At 41.2% G+C, this 18,945-nt stretch overlaps 1 protein-coding gene and 1 non-coding gene across 3 annotated transcripts in view; both read left to right on the top strand.

Annotated features, from left to right (window-relative positions):
• The window catches only part of OSBPL10 (oxysterol binding protein like 10), a 306,798-nt gene that overhangs the window by 91,578 nt on the left and 196,275 nt on the right, over positions 1-18,945 (top strand). The gene's annotated exons all lie outside the window — the stretch shown is intronic.
• Positions 638-744, top strand: LOC111725918. Its single transcript, XR_002773860.1, has one exon. It is a non-coding gene; the product is annotated as a U6 spliceosomal RNA (small nuclear RNA).

Raw genomic sequence — 18,945 nt, 5'->3', positions numbered from 1 at the left:
TGAAAAGATATTTCATAAAAGTCAACATCTATTTTTATTTAATATTTTATTTTGAAATATTTTTAGATTTATAGTAGAGTTGCAAAGATAGTACATTCTCATCTACTTTTTCCCTAGCTTCCGTTAATCAACATATATTTTTAATTAACACGCTAATAAACTACAAAAAGATATTTCCTTATATAAGTGAAGAATATTTCTGTGAAACAAACAACAGACATCATACTGAATGGTAACATGCTTAGAAGTGTTTCCACAGGAGACAGGAATAATATAAAGTTGCCTGCTCACTAATACTTATTTCAATGAATTCCATACTATGCAATAAGGCAAGAAAAGGAAATCAAAAGCAATTAGAGAAAGTCATCTGTCTCAATACTTGTAGCATCTAGAACAGTTATCTGAATCGAAAATGTCTTAACATTGATTCAATCAGTGAAATGCAACAGTACAAAATAAATCTCTACTAGAACCATAAAGGAAAAGTAGTTGCTATTTAAAGCTACTGACTACAGTGACTTTGGACCCTATGTGATAAAATTTCTGTTTGGAGGACCAGCCTGAGAAGTGAGGATATGTGAGGAGAGATCTTAGGGAAAATGGGTCTGGTCTAAGGATAGGTGAAGAGTTGAGTAGGGTGCTTGCTTCGGCAGCACATATTCTAAAATTGGAACAACACAGAGAAGAGTAGCATGGCCCCTGCGCAAGGATAACATGCAAGTTCATGAAGCATTTCATATTTTTCTTATCAATGGCAAAAAAAAAATAAAGTCGGAAAAATGGCTAGTGAGAAATTACTCATAGTGGGCACAGCCAAGGAGCTGAGAGTTAGAGCTTTGATCAGGGGCAGGGATGCAGAATAAGAAGGGGCAATGCTGTGGTAAATGATTTATTTGTTAAAAAAAGTTTTATTTTCTAACTTTGTTGATGAATAAAAGGCAGTTTTTATATTATTATGGCTCTTTTAATTATAGTTATTTTCTGTAGACTTTTTTTCTGTACTTTAGACATGCATAATCCTTGTGATTCTTAGACTTTTAATTTATTTTTCTTTTACAGTAATCCTAGACTGTACCGGTACTTCTATATAGTTATTGAGTAGAAGTAATAATAATTGTGGGCATTCTTATCTTATTAATGACTTTATTTTATTTAGTTTTATGAGACAGAGTCTCACTATGTTGCCCTGGATAGAGTGCGTGGTGTCACAGCTCACAGCAACCTCAAACTCTTGGGTTTAAGTGATTCTCTTGCCTTACCCTCCCAAGTAGCTGGGACTACAGGCACCTGCCATAACACTTGGCTACTTTTTTTGTTACTGTTGTCATTGTTGTTTAGCAGGCCCAGGCTGGGCTTGAACCTGCCAGCCTCAGTGTATGTGGCCGGCACCGAGCTACAAGTGCCGAGCCTTATTAATGACTTTCTTATGAAATCTTTAACATTTTCAGCTTTCACTGTTAGGGTTGCTCTGTGTGCATTTTAGATATTGCTTACCAGTTAGGCAGTTTTCTACTGTTTCTGTTTTGCTAAGAGTTTTTTTTTATTTTTCCTTCCCAGAACAGGACATTAAACTTTGACTTATTCTTCTTTTGCATCTACTTAGATGACTATATACTAATTCTTCCTTCTTTTTAAAATTTCATCTTAAAATCTGTCCTTTCCAATATTCATAACCAGAGGTCTGGTATATGTTTCTTTCATAACCTTGTATTTTAGGGATATATTTAGATTTTTTAAAAACATGTATTTAATCTGTAATATCTATTGTTTAACTGGCAAGTTTAATTCATTTGTATATTTTGTGATGTTTGATACAATTAGACATGTTTGTACCATTGTAACCGCTGATTTTTATCTGTCCCACTTTTCCTTTTTCTTTTGTTTCCTTATCTTTTTAGGGGAATAGATTGGATTTTTTGTTTCTTTCTTTATAGTCTATATTTTCCTTCCTTTTGGAATTTACACACTGTATTTTCTAGTCATTTTCCTTGACCTTTGACCGTGACGTTAAGTTTGAAAAGGTTTAAAATCAATTATCTTAAACCCTCTCCCAAGCCTTGTTGAATGTTTTGATTTCAAATCCTTTCCTACTTCACCTGCTGTTATTATGTCCTTTAAAAAAATCCACAAATTCATCATCTGTATTATTTTATGAAGATAGTATTGTTTGGATTTGCCTCTCTGTTTGCCATTTTATTATTCATCATTTTCTTTTGTGTATATCTTTCTGGGATTTTTTTTTTATCCTAAAGAACTTTAAAAGCTCCTTAAATATAGGTCTCTTGGTGGTAAATTTTGGTTTCAAAAAAAGTCTATATATACATATATGTATGTACTTTATTCTTTTCCTTAAAGAACTTAGCTGGGCACACAATTTTAAATTGACAACCATTTTCTCTCCACATTTTGAAGATGGTATGCTGCTCCTCTCTGGCCACTGTTGTTTCTCTGGAGAAATCTGCTGTCACTTTGATCGTCATTCTTTGTAAAGGATCTGAACATTTGTGGGCTGCTTTCTTTCTTTTTTTTTTTTTATTAAATCATAGCTATGTACCTTAATGCAATCATGGGGTACAGTGTGCTGGTTTTATATACAATTTGAAATATTTTCACCAAACTGGTTGACATAGCTTTCATGGCATTTTCTTAGTTATTGTGTTAAGACATTTATATTCTACATTTAGAAAGATTCACATGTACCCTTGTAAGATGGACCATAGGTGTAGTCCCACCAATCACCCTCCCTCCACCCATCTTCTCCCCTCTCCTCCCCTCCCTCTCTTCCTTCGAGGCCAGGTTTGAACCTGCCACCCTCCATATATGGGGCTGGAACCCTACCCATTGAGCCATAGGCGCCACCCTCGTGGGCTGCTTTCAAGATCTTCCCTTTTGAGGTTTCCAGTTTCCCTGTGATGAGTGTAGATATGAATTTCTTTTTGTTTTTCATGCTTGGTAAGACTGGAATCTATTTGGGAAAATTCAGTTATTATTTCTTTCAGTATTGCCCTTCCTTCATTTTCTCTGTTCTGTTGTCTAGTACTCTGCTGAGATCTGTGTTTGATTTCCTAATCTGATGTTTCTTACATATTTTCATATCTTTTCTGTCATTGCTGTACTTTGAGCAGTTTCTTGGAATATGCCTTTTATTTTGCTAGTTCTTTTTTCTGCGGTTTGGAATTAGTTGGTTCACTTATCCAGAGAGTTGTTTATAAACTTAAGATTATTTTTAATTGACAAATCATGATCATGTACATTTATGGGGTGCAATGTGATGTTATCTGCATACAATATGGAATGATTAAATTGAGCTAATTAACATATCCATCACCTCATTTACCTAGCCCTTTCTGTGGTGAGACATTCAGAATTCAGTCTTAGCTATTTTGAAATATATGATGCATTATTAACTACCTGCTGTGCAGTAGCGTTCAAGAACTTACTCCTCCTGTCCAGCTGACATGTTATACCAAATCGACCTCTGTAACCACCAATCCAGTCTCTGTTTCTATAAGCCTAACTTTTTTAGATTCCACTTGTAAGAGAGCTCCTCTGGGAGTCTTTAATTAAAACATTGTAGCTTTCATTGCTAGAGGTTGCATTTTGTTTTTAAATCTGCCCGTTCCTTCCTGTTGGTCTCATTATTTGCGCATCTTTGTGATTACAGTCTTTATTTCATTAAGTAGTTCATAACCTGCTGTTCTGTATTTTATGTCCGACAGTTTCTATACCTGCCGTTCTTAGAGGCCTGGGTGCATTGTCGGTTGTTTCTGTTAAGCTTCACTCAGAGACATTGGCCATCTCTTGTGTCTGGAAATTCTTAGTGGTGAGCTTGTTGCTTGAACTCATTCTGTAGGAGGTCTCAGGACATACATTAGGGACACTTCCTCTGGAGAGGATTTACTTTTGCTTTTTATAGTAGCCGGGGGATTGCACTAATCTGAGACTACTTCTGGCCCCCCTTTCTGGTCTTGGCTTACAGGGAATCCCAGGTTTGGCTTTTCCCAAGCCTGAGTGTCCCATTATCATGCAGCTATCAACTTTCTTTTATTTATTTATTTACTTTTTATTAAGTCACATATACATTCAATGTGTTGATTATTTGTACAAATTGGAGTGCTTACATCCTACTAATTAGCATTGCTTTTACCTCATTTACTTAATAACAGTGTTAAGACATTTTCTGTTCAATACTTGATAGATTTGACTTGTACCCTTGCAATATGCTCCATACATGTGGTCCCACCATTAACCCGCCCTCTATTGAACCACCCCCGTGCTCTCCAGGCAGCCAATCCTGCTGCCCCCTCCTGCCCCCTGCCCAGGCACCACATGGGCACATGTGCATGAGGGATTCTTTGGAAACTTCTGTGATTTCTTGTGTACTAGCAGGGGTGTTCAACCTTTTTTTTTTCTTCTGTGACACACTGAAGAATAAGAGTTATCTTGGGCCATATAGTAAATACACAAATGAAAGCTGATGAGCAAAGAAAAAAAAGGGTCCTTGCATCCTTTTTGTGATACCAGACACCACAGATGAACAAAAAAAGTTCTCACAAAATCAGCATGCTGGCTGGAGGTTGGACACCTCTAACACAGTCTAGTTGTAGCAGGAAGATTCCTGAACTCTGCATTATCCGTAACGTTAGAAGAGAAAGAATCTGAGACTATCTTTTTTTTTTTTAAACTTCCACATTTACTGATAATTCATCTGAATACCAAACTAAAAATTCCAAGATTCTTCCTTTACATTTTGAAGATACCATTCCTTTGTTTTTTATACCTCCAGTGTTGATATTCAAAACTCTGATGTTGGTCTGATTTGTTTTTTTCTTTATAGATTTTTCTGCCATTTCTCTCCGGGAGCTTTTTTCTTTTTCTTTGATTTTAGATTTTACTACAGTGGATCTAAGGTGTGGCTCTTTCTTGTCCAACCTAATTGGCACTGTGTGAAATTTTTTTGATTTGAAACGTTAGATCTTTCTTTAATTGTGGCAAACTCCCGGTTCTTACTTCCTTAAATATATCCTCTTCTCTTTCTATCCTTTTCTGATTCTCTGGAACTGCTGTGAGAGAGATGTTGGCACTTCTATATGATCACACTTTTTCCCGGTTAAAGATTCAGTCCTGATGCCTCCTGAGAGAGTGCCTTGATTAAATTTCCAGCTCACCAATTCATTCTGCCCCCACACTCGGCTCTGCCAGTCCTGTAAGTGGCCTGACAAAAGTTTTATTTTTCAAACCCAGAATTTTCAATCAGTGGTTCTAACTGCTCCTTTTTACTCCACATTTCCCGTGGCCTCCCTCCCGTAGTTCACTGAGGCTAAGGTATTTGTTACCATTAAGGTTTTGTCCTGTTTTCTATTAGGTTTGCTTCTGCTGGTGTAAATCACTCTGTTCTTTTTTCTTGCATTGTTTTCTCCCTTTCATAGTGCAGACTTTTCTCTCTGATATCTAGTTGTCTTTTGCCTTTGGCACATGCCTTCTATAACATTGGGAGGTGAGGCTGCCTTGCCCGAGTTTTCCACCTGAGAGGCCAGAGACAGAAGCTCAGGCACTCTCCTGTCCTTCCCAGATGAGATACTCTAGGGAGGGGGAGATGCCCTCTGGGTTAAAGAACAGTCTGGGACTCTTCACTGCCTGTCCTTCTCCCCTTCCTCCTATGGACTGGCCCTGGTCTTTGTTAATGCTGCCTGCTGTGGTCTTGGGCGTGGGGCTGTGCAGGAAGAGGCGTGGTAGGCGCTGACAGGGCCATCATACTTGTTCTCACTGGTGACCCGCTCAAGCCCTGAGTTCATGACAGCCCTTCCAACTGGAGCTTCTGTTTCTCTGCCCATGACAGCCGTGTGGTAGGCCCTGCTAGAGCATTCTCCTTGGATCTGCCACTCCTCTGTGGTCCCTAATTCCCTCCAGCTCTGGACTGTCCCTGCACTTGGGAACCCGACCACTTCTGCTCCCACCGCTCTCTCGGCTCCCTTTCTCTTGCGTGGCATCTCCATGATTAGATCCCAAGAAAAGGGTTGGAAGTGTGCTGCTATTCCAGAATTGGAAGCAGTGATCCAAATTTGTAGATTTGTAATGAAACAGTACCATCTTTTGCAGAAAATAAAAGAGGTTTCCATGTGATTAGTTCCCCTGGAATGTGGGTCTTTATCCTTAGTACCTGGAACATTTGCTTCCCTAAGGATATAATCTCACACAGCCTTTAGGGCAAATAATTATTGTTATTCTGTGAAGTCTTAAAAATGGTGAATAACTCTCTATCCTATAAGGTAGTTTTAGTGTGGTGGCAGTCATCGTGTGAGTTTCTAAAGGGATTCTGTGTTCCAAAGTTTTATGATCAACGGTGAATGCTTCCTTCATGTAGCTGTCATACTGTTTCTTGAAATTAGTGTGGCATGGTTCCTGACTATGATAAATAAGAAATGTAGAATATGCTAGGCATAATTGCTAGAGCTGTGGGTGTGTATCTGTGTGTATATTGAGGATATGGCAGCAATGTTGAAGTGTTGTCAGCAATTAATTACTGAGTGCTTTGCTGAAACAAGGAATTAGATTTGTATTAGGCTATTAACTTTCCTTTAATATCAGGATACAATTTCTCCTCATACTACTAGTATTGCTACTTCTAGTATTACCTTCTGGTTTTCACAAATTATTGTAGTAGTTATATAGTTCAGTGTGTTTGCTCATTGAACAAATGCATGTAGTTTCTCAGACAACATACCTATAGGTTTCTTGAGGGAAGAAACTATAGTTTACTAAATATTTGTGGGAGTAATAAACATTATAATCCCTTCTTTTAAGTTTTTTTTTTTTTTTATTGAATGGTAAGTAGAATAATCCCTTCTTTTAAAGACGTTCACACTGGCACAGGAAGAAGAGCCAAATGGCTTGGAGTATCAGTTAGGAACTGATACTGTTCACCTGTGAGTAATGGGGTCGCCTAAAGCAATGGTTCTCAATGTGTGGGTTGCGACCCAACGGAAATGTATTAAAGGGCTGCGGCATTAGGAAGGTTGAGAACAACTGGCTTAAAGGTCGAGTCAGCCATAGGTTCTCAAAGTTGGCTGCAATTGTGACTGCCTAGGAAGCTTTAATAAAAACTACTAGTGCCTTCTCTTTCTGAACACTAAGAGTGAGAAAAAAAAAAAACAAGAAAACTACCAATGTCTGGGTTTCACCCCAGAGATTCTGGCTTAGTTGGTCCAAGTATATACTAGGAATTAGGATTTGTAAAAAAAAGAAACGCAAACCCCCTCAAACTCCAGATTATTCTAATGTGCAGCGTTTATTCTGTCACATAAAAGAAGTTTGTCAGTAAACTTTTTAGGATTGGTTTGGGGATCCCACAGAAATGAGAGACCTGAGCTCCTCCTCACTTCCCCTCACTGTCACAGGATGTGGCGTGGAATTCCAGCCAAAAAGTCGGCAGGGGAGGGGGGGAGAGCGCATTACATCACCTTCCTCGCTAGCTAGACTTACTCACTTGACCCATGGAAGGGAAAGGATGGTTGGTACATGTATTCTGGGAGTATGTTGTGCCCACATGAAGATTAGGGTTCTCTTGAGAGAGAAGACAAAACAGCTATTTTGTGGGTAGTAGGCTGTCTCTGTCACACCTGCTTTTGGAGGTTCAGATCCTGGTTTCAGTCCAGTATTTCTACTCCTTCCAGTAAAAGTGGAATGAGGATATTGGGGAACAGCTGGTGGACTTAGTAACACACATTTGGAAGATAGGAGTTATTGTCATTCCTCTTGTGTGTGCTGCATCAGAAAGAACTGATTGGTTTAAGGTCTTGGGCATCCATAAATCTAGAAAGAGAGCAGGGTATACTCACAAACAGGACCTGTTTGTGCTGAGTAACTAACAATTGGTGAGTGTTCGACGTGGTCGCTCTCCTTTCTTAAACATTCTCTTTCTGTGCTTCTGATTTTCCTTCCACCTTTCTGCTTTGTTTTCTCTGCTCTCTGCCCTGCTTAATCTGTTAGAGTTCCTCAGTTGTTGGTCCCAGGCCCCTAGCTTGCTGCCTCTCCTTCCCTCCCTGCTCCTCTTTCTGTGCAGTCTCCCCAGTGTCCTGTGGCCTCAGTGTCTGCTTATCTACAGATGATTTACACATTTATATCTCCAGCTCAGACCTCCTCTGGGCTCCAGATCCAACTTCATAGTGCTGTCTATTATAAGTTTTAAAGGTATCTCAAAAGCAACATTCCCCAAACTGAATTCCTGGTTCACCAAATCTTGTCAATTGTAGCTCTGCCAAAACTCTGCCATCCCACCCTTGGATCATTATCAGGAACACTGCTGATGTTTTTTATTTTATTGTTTTTTAAATACCTCTATTAGGGTATAATTCACATCCTGTAGCATTCACTCATCCTAGTGTGTAATTCAGTTATTTATAGTGAGTGTATATAGTTGTATAACTATCACTGCAATTTAGTTTGAGAACTTTTCTAATACCAAAAAAAAGTTTTTTAAATGTAAAAACAAAAAAAAAATCCCTCTACGGGGCCAGGTGCAGTGGCTCATGCCTAGAATCCCAGCAGTTGGGAAGCTGAGGCAAGTGGATTGCCTGAGCTCACAGGTTGGAGACCAGACTGAGCCAGAGCGAGACCTTGTCTCTAAAAATAGCTGGGCCCCCACCTTTTTTTTTAAGAAAAAAGTTGGGGGGAAAGCATATTCTGTGATCTAGCAGATACACAGATACATAGTACCTGGTACTAGGTACATAGTAAAGGAGAAATGCTTCCATGTGGAAACAGTAAGACAGGCTTGGCGCCTGTGGCTCAAGCAGATAAGGCGCCAGCCACATACACCGAGCTGGCGGGTTCGAATCCAGCCCAGGCCCGCCAAACAACAATGATGACTGCAACCAAAAAATAGCTGGGCATTGTTCCAGGTGCCTGTAATCCTAGCTACTAGGGAGGTGGAGGCAGGAGAATTGCTTGAGCCCAGGAGTTGGAGGTTGCTGTGAGCTGTGATGCCACAGCACTCTACCCAGGGCAACAGCTTGAGTCTGTGTCTCAAAAAAAAGAAAAAGAAACAGTAATACAAGCATAAGGGTGTTCATTCTGGCATTGTTTGAAATGAACATCCTTATACATGTCTCAATGAATAAAAGGAAAGAATGTAAAGATCATATATTATTATCACTATAAAATAAATGTAATATGTAGTATTGATTTTATTTTATTATTATTATTTTTTTGGAGACAGAGCCTCAAGCTATCTCTCTGGGTAGAGTGCCGTGGCATCATGGCTCACAGCAACCTCCAACTCCTGGGCTCAAGTGAGTCTCCTGCCTCAGCCTCCCAAGTAGTTGGGGCCACAGGTGCCCGCCACAATGCCAGGCTATTTTTTGGTTGCAGCCATCATTGTTGTTTGTGGGCCCAGGCTGGATTCGAAGCTGCCATCTTAGGTGTATGTGGCTGGCGCCTTAGCCACTTGAGCCACAGGTGCCGAGCCTGAAGATTTTCAAATAATCTAAATTCCCTTCAATAGAGAAATCACTGAATAAAATGTAGTATATTCATATTCATAGCTACAGAGGAATTAAGAGGAATGAACTACAGGTAGACATAGCTCTTAATATCATGTGACTGAATAAAGAAAAAACAAATTTCGGCAAAAAAAAGTAAGCAATGGCAAAATGCATAGATCCAAAAGAATATTATTTAGACAGCTCAAGATGTTCTACATTTACGTGAATAGTGCAAAAAATATTTGATAGAGTCTCTTTTAGAATTATCTAGTCTTGTTGTTTTTGACCATCAAAAGACCTAAGGCCAAGTAATTATTTTTGTGTCTAAAAATCAGGTTTATCTCCACAGAAGGAAAATATATTCCTTTTCCAAAGAATAAAAAAAATAAAATAGCCTGACTTTGTGGCTGGTGCCTATAGATGCAGCTACTTGGGAGGTTGAGGCAAGAGAATCGCTTAAGCCCAGGAGTTTGAGGTTGCTGTGAGTTAGGACACCATGGCACTCTACCAAGGGTAACAAAGTGAGACTATGTGTCCAAAAAAAAAGGGGGGGCAGCGCCTGTGGCTCAAAGGAGTAGGGTGCCGGCCCCATATGCCAGAGGTGGCGAGTTCAAACCCAGCCCCAGTCAAAAAATGCAAAAAAAAAAAAAAATCTCTCTAAACAGTTTGCAGTTAGTTCAGCTCCCACCTAACCCCAGATGGCCACTGATCCTTTTATCTCTTTAAGTTTTCCTTTTCTGGACATTTCACATACATGGAATCATAGAATTTCCAGTCTTGCATCTGGCATCTCTCACTTAGTGTAATATTACATTTTTGGGGTTTGTCTATGTTGTAGCACACATTGGTCCTTTGTCTTTACTGCTGTATAGTGGCCCGTGGTAGGGACACCTCACATTTTTTTAATCCATCCACCAGCTGACGAACATTTGAATTATTTCCAGTTCCTGACTACTATGAATAATACTGCTGTTAACATTTGCATACGAGTCTTTGGTGAGGACAGACGTGTTTTCCCTCCTGTTTAGTCGAGTCCTGGGAGCTGAATTGCTGCCGTGTAGGGTAAATTTTTGTTTTCCCGAGCAGCTGTACCATTTCACCTTCCTGCCAGCAATGTGGGAAGGTTCCATTTTTTCTACCTTCTCATCATTTATTATTATTTGGCTTTTTTATTAAAGCCATTCTATTGGGTATGAAATGACATCTAATTGTGTGTGTATTTTTAAGGCAAGCATGAAACAAAGTTTATTGAAGAAGAGAAAGACAGGGTTACAGAATAGGAGCAAGATGTTACTTATAGAGCAGGATAGGTTTGGCGCAGGTGGCAGGCCGATCCCATTGCCGCAGGAAGTAGGCAAAGAGGCCGTCATAGTGGTTTTAATTTGCATTTTTCTAAAGACTAATAGTGTGTTTCTTTTCATGAGTTTGTTAACCATTCACACACCTTCTTTGAAATGAAAGCTTATGCCTGTTTTTTGATGGGTTGCTCTTCTTATTTGTGAGGTGTAGGCTTCTTTGTTTACTCTGAAGTATATGAGATGTTTGGTGTCCAGCCAAAGACTGGGCAGCTGCCTTTAGCCAGCAAGGCTTCCACTCCCTGCCTGTTCTGTTTGCTTGGGAGCATTTTTTTTTTTTTTTTTTTTGGAGACAGAGTCTCACTATGTCACCCTAGGTAGAGTGCTGTGGCATCGCAGCTCACGGCAATCTCAAACTCTTGGGCTTAAGCGGTTTTCTTGCCTCAGCTTCCCAAGTAGCTGGGACTACAGGCGCCCAGCACAATGCCCGGCTATTTTTTGGTTGTAATTATCATTGTTGTTTGGCAGCCTGGGCTGGATTCGAACCTGCCAGCTCTGTTGTATGTGGCCGGTGCCCTAGCTGCTGAGCTACAGGCGCCGAGCCTGCTTGGGAGCATATTAACATCTCAGGCCATTTGCACATCTGTCTTGAATGTTTTCCTTTCTGTCTTTCTATTGGTCCTCTCTGCACACAGCATAGGCTCCAATGGTCAAGGATGCATGGATGGCTTGGGCCTGTTCTGCTTCTTCTGTGTTTGTGCTCAGCCACTGGTTAACCAAGATATGTGAAGAGCTTATGTAGCCCTGTGGTTTCCTCACCTCCTGGAATTCCCAGGTAATTCCCTGGACAGTCTGCTGGTCAGTGGCTTGCAGTCCAAACATGGCCACAACGTCCCCGTCCCAGTGCATCTGTGGGTGATATTTAACTGATGATATTGCAAGCCATGGCTGCTGTCTCCTCAAGGTTACAGCAAAGTGCTATTCTCCCAGCCCCCTGCTTGAACTACTGCTCAGCATTGCTGGGTGGAGGGTGGGAGCAGCCCAGGCAAGATGGCCAGACTCTGGCTGTCCTTACCAAAGAGGCGTTGTTTTCATGAATAAACTCTTCTCATTTTAGAACTTAGCTCAGTTTCTACTATGCCAAAGTGGTGGCTTTTGAGAGTTTTGTCCAGTTTTGTACTTTATTTTGGGGGGAGAGAATTTGTTAGCCTCCTCGGTGTACCGTGGTGAAGGAGAGAGAGTCTCTGCACCCACCTGGCTTCTCTGCTGCTGCCCCACCCCTGCGCTGGAGCTCGAGTTCACCTTTTACAAAGTGGCTCTGCTTCTGTCCCTGCATGTGCTTGAAACCTTTCCATAAAGTCTTCTTGACATTGGGATCAAGGTGAAACTGCCTGGGCACCTGCCTTCCCCATGTCTTTCCCCTCCCCTGACAACACCCGCTCTCCCCTTTGTTCCAAGCACCCTGACTTTTCCTCCTTCCCTCCACCACTCCCATCCTCACGGTCTTTACACCTGTTGCTTCCTCTGCCTGGAAAACTCTCTTGTCCTCACCATTCATGTCCTTACTTTTGCTTATTTTTTAGAGACAGAATTTTGCTCTGTCACCCAGCTAGAGTACCATGGTGTCAGCCTAGCTCACAGCAATCTCAGACTCCTCAGTTCAACTGATCCTCCTGCCTCAGCCTCCCGAGTAGAGGGAACTACAGAGGTGGGACTACAAAAAATTTTTGTATATTTTGTAGAGATGTGTCTTGCTGTGTTACCCAGGCTTAATTATATTCGACTGCAATCAATCCTCCTGCCTCAGCCTTCCAAAGTGTTGGGATTACAGGCATGAGCCACTGTGCCTGGCCTAATTGACTCACTTTGGTCATGACACCCCATTACAGCCAGAATTCAGCACTAATTTCAGTGGCTATTTTGTCAGTCTCCTCACCATTAGAACAGGGACTTTATCCCATCCCTCTCCCCCATCCTTAGCACTTAGGACAATACCTGGGGCATTGTCCTAAAGTAGCTATTCAGCAATTTTTCCCCCCAAAACGAATGGATTCTTGCAAATAAAACTTAGTCTGAGGGGACCAGTCCAACCATCTCAAAACATTGTTGAGATTATATGGATTCTTTTCTCTTTAACTATAACAAGAGTAAGCTTACCCAGGTTGCTTTATCCATATCACAGAACCTGTGTACAGTTGACTACACTAAGAATTGAGTGAGTCACTGCTAAATAACATTTCTGTGTCATCCCCCCCAAAGAGCAAACACAGGGTCTCATCTTAAAGTTCTGCGCTGTTGGCATTGTAGTAAATTAACAAGTGATATGGTGCACATGAGCCTCAGATGTGATTACTGTCTGCATTTAGGAATGTGATAGGTACATTGGGAAGTTCTTATTCTCTAAGTTCTTGTTGTGAGTCTGTCGACTCAGGCTCAGAGATGGTGAAATGGTCTCTAAAGAGAACCAGCCAGCTTTTGGCTTTTGTAAATATGGAAGTCAAGGCCTAGATGGATGAGAAACTTGGCCCAGGTCACAAAAATGAGACCAGTGGCTGCTAAAGTGTGGTCCTTCCAAGCAGCAGCAGCATCTGGGAACTTGTTAGAAATTCAAATTCAAATCACCATGCTCCACCCAAACCTCCTCAGTCAGAAAGTCTGGAAACCCAAGAAGCTGTGCTTTCACCGACCTCCAGCTGGTTCTGATGCAGCAAACTCTGAAAACGTCTAGTCTGGGCCGTATCAGGGCTATGATGGCCAAGTCACAACTCTTTCCTCTATACTCTGTTTTGTGGATGGTAGATTTTAGAATTTGTCTCAGTGCAATAGTTGGGGTCTGTGACTGGAGTTGCTTCTCCTGACCTCCACAGGTCAGCTCCCCACCACTCTTTATCTTTGTGCCCACCCTCCTTCACCCCAAGACTTCAGCCAGTATCAGAATCTTTTTCAATGTGTTTATCTTCTAGCTAGTACAAAGAGAGACTTAAATCAGGACTTAAATGTTCTGAAGAATCTATAGGTAAGTTTCAGCACTGTTGATGTCAAGAATGAAAACATGGTTTGTGAGTATTAAGACACAGCTTAATATTGAAGTTCTCACCTAGAGGCATCTGACACTCAGGAGTTACTAATAATTCAGAAGGTACGAGGCAATATTCTGAAAGCCTGTATTAATCCTTGTTAGACAGGTCTCAGTTCTTTTGGTATTAAATCACCTATCTTTAAAAGCAGATCAAATCTCATCATAGATCAAATCCAGGCTCAGTGCATCAAATCCTGTGTTAAAAGTTCACTCTGACTTATGCTGGTGTTTTATCAGGTGGTTCCCAAAGCAGCAGCCTCTCGGGCTGGCAGCTCTTAATCTTCAGGTGTTTTATTCATCCTAGCCCCTGGGGTCCCTTCTGCACAAGCGAGCACCTGCGTAATGCTAGATGATGATCTGATTATGCAGGAACTCGGTGCCAGGTGATTTTGTGAGTTTTCTTTAAATCTTTCTTAAAAATACTTCCAAGGTGACAGAACCAGGAAATCTATTGCCTGGGCTTTTGTGATTTAGGAAAGCTGGCCGAGCTTTGGCTGTTTTAGACCGAAACAAAATGAGGTTGGGTAATGCTTAAATAACATATTCGTCTTGGTTGTACAGGCATGAGGGTGCTCTGATGTTTGCTGCATGAATGATTGCGAGAGAAGCTTGGTGGACCAGAAGAAAAGCAGGGTGATGAATAACATTGTAAGGTTTTATCTTGATTCTGATTTTGCACTGGTTTTTATATTTGAGGATGCTTCTGAATCACTTGGTAAACTTCTTTAAATTCATATTCCTGATTTCTTGACCTTTAACCACAAAGATTCTCTGGGCATGGGGTTGGGAGTAAGATAATCCACATTTTCTTTCTTTCTTCTTTATTTTTAGAGACACAGTCTTACTTTGTCACCCTCAGTAGAGTGCCATGGCGTCACAGTTCACAGCAACCTCCAGCTCTTGGGCTTAGGTCATTCTCTTGCCTCAGCCTCCCAAGTAGCTGAGACTATAGGCACCCGCCACAATGCCCAGCTATTTTTGGTTGCAGTTTGGCTGGGGCCGGGTTCGAACCTGCCACCCTCTGTATATGGGGCTGATTCCCCACTCACTGAGCCACAGGTGCTGCCAGATATCCCCATTTTCAACAAGCACCCTGACTGATTCAGAAGCAGAGAGTAGCTGGACCAAACGTTTAAGAAATATTTTTGACTGAGTTCAGTGGCCAATGCCTATAAGCCTAGCACTTTGGGAGGCTGAGGCGGGAGAATACCTTGAGCCCCAGGCATTTGAGACCAGCTTGGGAAGTAGTGAGACCCTGTGTCTACAAAAAATAGAAAAATTAGCTGGTGTGGCAGCAGGTGCCTGGAGTCCCAGCTACGTGGGAGGCTGAAACAAGAGGATCATTTGAGCCTGGGAATTGGAGACTGCAGTGAGCTGTGATCATGCCACTGTACTCTAGCTTGGGTGACAGAGGCAAAGTGCTTGGATAATAGGCCCGAGCCACTGTACCTGGCATTTTGGTGCATCAGTAGGGGTTGCACTGAATCTGTAGATTGTTTTGGATAGTAAGAAATACTCTTTTTAGAAGGCAAGTTTGAAGTGTTCTTTCTTTTTTTTTTTGAGACAGAGTCTCACTTTGTCACCGTTGATAGAGTACAGTGGTATCATAGCTCACAGCAACCTCAAACTCTTGGGCTCAAGCAATCCTTTTGCCTCAGCCTTCAGAGTAGCTGGGACTACAGATGCCTGCCAAACCACCCGGCCATTTTTAGACCAAGTCTTGCTCTTGTTCAAGCTCATCTCAAACTCCTTAGCTCAGACAATCTACCCACCTCCACCTCCCAGAGTGCTGGGATTACAGGCGTAAGCCACTTTACCTGGGCTCAGTATTATTTTTTAAAAGTGTACTTTATTGGTTGTCTTTTATAGACATTTCTGCTTTAGAAGTTTTAAAAAATTTCTTATTTAGACATAAGAGTTAATACTTTTCTTTATGATTTGCATCTTCTATCATGCCTTGTACACCCACATTTTCTCCTAATGCTATATTCATGTTGAATTATAACATCTAACACTATTATGATACATACTTATATTGTTATATATAACATTATTGTATTATTTATTAGTTTGCTAATATTATGTAATATGATTGTGTATCATTCAGTATCTTAATATCTTATGTAATTTAATGATTTATATCTTGTATAATTTAATGACATAATTAAATTATGTAAGTTATATGTAACTATGTTATAACATTTTCAACTATATTATTAAAAATAGAGTTAGTTTATATTTTATTTAATTAATTTATTTTCGGGGGACAGAGTCTCACTAGGTTGCTCTGGGTAGAGTGCTGTGGCGTCATAGCTCTCAGCAACCTCAAATTCTTGGGCTTGAGCAATTCTCTTGCCTCAGCCTTCTAAGTAGCTGGGACTATAGTGCCTGCTAACACACAGCTTATTTTTTTGTTGTAGTTGTCATTGTTGTTTGGCAGGCCTGGGCCTGGTTCCAACCCACCAGCCCTGACGTATGTGGCCGGTGCCCTACCCAGTGAGGGTGTCAAGCCGAGTTAGTTTATATTTTAAAATATTAGTTTATTTTTTAAAACATATAAGTCTTTAGCACAGCAGATGTTTATTTTGCCATGAGGTAGGTTTAAAATGTGACGTATAAAATTGTTACTTTTTAGTACTGATGTATTCTTAGCCAGTGTTTTGGAAAACATTGTACATTTTAAAAGCAGTTATATTTTCATTAGGGTTTATAATTTGTCGAATTAAAAATTTTTAAATTTGGGTGGTGCCTGTGGCTCAGTGAGTAGGGCACTGGCCCTATATACCGGGGGTGGCGGGTTTGAACCCGGCCCCGGCCAAACTGCAACAAAAAATACCCAGGTGCTGTGGCGAGCGCCCGTAGTCCCAGCTACTCGGGAGGTGGAGGTGAGAGAATGGCCTAAGCCCAAAAGCTGGAGGTTGCTGTGAGCTGTGATGATACAGTACTCTACCAAGGGCAACAGAGCGAGACTCTGTCTCTAAAAATAAATAAGTAAATAAAAAATAAACAAAAATGTTTAAATTTCAAATTTATGATCATATTGTTCTGAATCTGTATGTTATATAAACAGATATATCACTATGTCTATTGATTGTGGGTAATAGGATTCTAAACTTTCTCTCATTTTGTTTTATTTGTATTTGTATCAGGTTTTGCTTTATGCACTTTTGACCCTGTGTTGTTGAGAGTACATAATTTTGTATCTGTTCTCACCATACACAATATCTGAACGGTTTAGAGCCAGGGGCTTGAAAGCCAGACTTCCTGGGTTACAATCTAAGTACCATCATTTCTTCTTTCTGTAAGATCTTGGACAAGTTATCAACCTCTCTGTACTTGAAGATTTTTATCTGTAGAAAGGGTTTATAATCACATCTACTTTCCAAGACTGCTATGAGGCATAAATGAATTGATTTTGTGTACAGCACATAATGTGTGGTGCACAGAAAGGGCTCAGTAAGTTTTGTCAGTTATTTTTACTGACGGTTCCGTTTACATATCTTTAAGATATTTGAAGAGAAGCGTAATGGTTATACTACAGGATGTGTTATGTCAAGTTTTTCTTGCTGTCTTTGAGATTGAACTTATTGCATTGCATGCCTGAATATGTTTAATAATGGCCTGTGTTCTAATATGATCCTTAGGTAAGAGAATCCATAGGTATTTGTCCTCTACTTGGTGGTGAGTCTGAGGGCCCTCTGACAATTTCGTACCATTTGGAGTTATTGGAACTTGGTGGTTTGGGGGATGGTGGGGGGACTCTCTGGTCACAAATAAGGAGTAAGTAGGTAACTGAAAGCTATAAAAAGACCCCTGGGATTCTCCAGCGATTGCCACAAATTCTAAGGGTAAATAAGACGCTAGACTTTAAAACTTGTCTGGGACTGAGTTTGTCTACAGGAGCTTTGCCTTGAAACCTGTGTAGTTGTTAGATCCAGCATTTTCCTTATCAGGAAGTTTGGTTATCATGAAAGATATTCTAGAACACTTACCGTTTTCTCCTAAGCCACAGACTGTAAGGGTTCAAGGTAATGAGGCCACTGTAGGGAAGGAAATAAAACTTCCCCCTTCTCCTTCTACCCTCCAGGTTCAGGCATATTTTGGGGTGATATATTCTGCTTTCTTTCATCACAATGATCAAGGCATCACAGATCCCATCTGGGGGTGTGTGGATACCTGCTCTTATGTGAGACTGGTGGAAGAGACTTCCTTGGAGCTCTTTGATATGTTGATCTCTGAAGATGAAAAGGGTTCAATTAATGATCAACAGATGACATTAATTTGGAAGACTTAAGGTAAATTTAGGAAAATGCATCCCCAGTTTTCCCCCTCTTCAAATACTACGTTCCACTTTCCTGATTTTTACTGACTTTTTCTTTTCAATGAGAAGGAGAATGGAAGTTTTAGGTTGCTTCTTGATGGGGTAAATGGTGATATTTTAAGTTTCTGTGGGCAAAATGAAGTTGGAAGGCTACTGAGACCTCAGGAATCGGTGTGTCCAGTGCTGGAAAGAACTGTTCCTCCCCCTCTGAGCCTGCTCCAGTCAGTTCCTTTAGTGGATCCACAGAGGAGGGGAGGGTGCTGAAGGGGGCGAGGGTCTCAGTCTTTCCCATGTGGAGTGGTGCTGTGGTTGTTAATTGGGATTCTGAAAGAGTTGAGTGGTGGACAATTCCACGTGGAGAAGGTCTTACACTGAAGAACACAGTCCCTGCTGCCCTGGTCAGGATGTGACAGGTGTGGAAGTCTGCACACAGGCCCTGTTCACCCTGTCTGGCAGTTTAGAGCAGATGCTTGGAAGGCAGAGTGCTGGCGAAGTGAGGCAGGTCCCAGCATGGGGGCGGCCTCCCAGTGAGGCTGTGGTCAGCCAGGCCACTGGGGCACATTCCTCCTCCACAGGGGAAATGAGGGCCTAGGTGGGCAAGGGGCCCCGGTGGGCCTGGCCTTGGCATTGCCTGTGAAGGTGAGGGGCTGACCGTCATTGCCAGGAGCCTGGAGGCCCTCTTCGTGACAGCAGTAACATGGTTGTGAATAGTGTTCTGCTCAGTAGCAAAGAGAGAGTCCTAACATCCCCTTCTCAGCCTTTACTCTT

Source organism: Otolemur garnettii, unplaced genomic scaffold (assembly GCF_000181295.1).
Source record: "Otolemur garnettii isolate 467f Iridium unplaced genomic scaffold, OtoGar3 scaffold00002, whole genome shotgun sequence".
NCBI lineage: Eukaryota > Metazoa > Chordata > Mammalia > Primates > Galagidae > Otolemur > Otolemur garnettii.
Note: the sequence above shows the minus strand (reverse complement) of the source record. Positions and strands in the feature narration are given on the sequence as shown.